At 34.8% G+C, this 1,757-nt stretch overlaps 1 protein-coding gene across 1 annotated transcript in view; it reads right to left on the bottom strand.

Moving 5' to 3' along the window:
• The window catches only part of RAB3IP (RAB3A interacting protein), a 113,161-nt gene that overhangs the window by 87,332 nt on the left and 24,072 nt on the right, over positions 1-1,757 (bottom strand). The gene's annotated exons all lie outside the window — the stretch shown is intronic.

Below are 1,757 nucleotides of genomic sequence, written 5' to 3'. Positions count from 1 at the left end.
GACTAGGAAGCTGAGCCATCCATATACCAAACCCCAATCACACAGGAAGATAAGGTAGCTTTTCCCATAATAACAACAGCTAATATTTATTGAACATTTACTAAATATTAGGTACTGTTCCCGTACATTTATGGTTGAGAAAACTGCAGCTTAGAGCAGCTAGAATTAAAACATATGCCTGTCCAACTTCAGAATCCAAGCTCTTAACCACCAGGACATACAACTGCCACTATAATTGCTTTGCCATCCCATTGTTAGACCATTCTACTAACAATGTTTGTTTTGATTAAAATCCATCATCCCTACAACATCGACCCTATTTTTCCCATATAAACACAACATTTTGGCCATTCTTTCAGCAAGTATTTACCGAAGACCTACAACACGCCGAAAGCTGGTGAAAGTAGATAGAAAAATCTATTCTGCCCTCAAACAGGCTCAATAGAGTAGGAGAGAAAGGCAACTTCCCATTAAAAAAAAAAATTCCTAACTTCATTCAATGCAAAGGTGTAGCAACACTGACCATGATACACTGTGACAAATGCCACAGAAGATACAAAGGGTATTCAGAGACCACATAGGAAGGACAAGTAAAGCAGAGGCAAAGGACTCTCAGAATAAAAGCCAAAGAACAGACCCAAACAAGAAATAGAAAATAATGAAAAAGACAAAGTCCTTGGAAGGGCCTTCCAGGCATGTCTAAGGTGATAAAGCAGAGCGTTCATGGAAATACAAATATTTTCAGGATGTCGGCAGACTAGGGGCTGGGGACCACAGCTTTATAACACTTAGGACAGCAACTCTGAGCAGTGTCTCTAACCTACAATGTTTCCATTCTGGAAGAAACATTTAAATATTGTTTTAACTCAAGTCACTTCTGAAAAGGAGATTATTTTGAGATTAAATTTAGTCCCTTTTTCAAGCATGTAAAATTTCCATAAAATGTAATTTAGCTGGTAATGAGCTGCCAATCTCACTGATCTGAAAAATCTTTTGCTCTTTGAAATACATGGAAGCTTAAAGATTTATTTCATATCTAAGGTCTTTATATGAGTAAAATAAACTGCTATTTTTAAGCAGTCATACTCTTTGCATTAAGCAATGAGTGACTGAAAAAGAACGAATTTCAATTGGAGATTATCCCAACTCATAAACTAAACTTGTCAAGGATCACTACCAGTATGTGAAAAAGATGACCACACTGAATTCTTATGGGTGAATTACCAACACAACTTGGCTGGCCGTATAGTCAGCTCCAAGTAATAAAGCTGATTTCCAATCATAAGAAAAAGTTGATCAAAACAATTTGCTTCTGATCCCTCATATGCATTTCATGTTATTTTTTTCTTTCTGGACATCAGTATTATCACAGTAAAAACAACAGCCAATCTTTACTGAAAGCTAACTATGTGTCAGACAGTGGTGCTAAGAATTTCACATATTAACTCATTTGATGAATGCCTAGAAAAACCCCAGTAACTTCTTACAAAAATTATTTTTCTAATTAAAATGAATATTCTAATTGAAAACAAAATGCATTCCTAGAACAACTCAAGAAAGTAGGATAAATTACTGGTAAAATATTTTCAATGAAACATCTGAAGGACATGAATAAAATGGAAATACATGATTTAAATGAAAGCCAGGACTTAATTTAATTCAGTAGTCCAAAAGAACAAATAAAATCCATTTTCCCACAAAAAGTACATTCCCCTTATTTGACTTATCTTGACAAATGGGAAACAGATTTACTTCTA

This window comes from Propithecus coquereli, unplaced genomic scaffold, assembly GCF_000956105.1.
Source record: "Propithecus coquereli isolate 6110/MARCELLA unplaced genomic scaffold, Pcoq_1.0 Scaffold172, whole genome shotgun sequence".
NCBI lineage: Eukaryota > Metazoa > Chordata > Mammalia > Primates > Indriidae > Propithecus > Propithecus coquereli.
The sequence above is the reverse complement of the archived record's forward strand: the minus strand, read 5'-3'. Positions and strand labels throughout refer to the sequence as shown.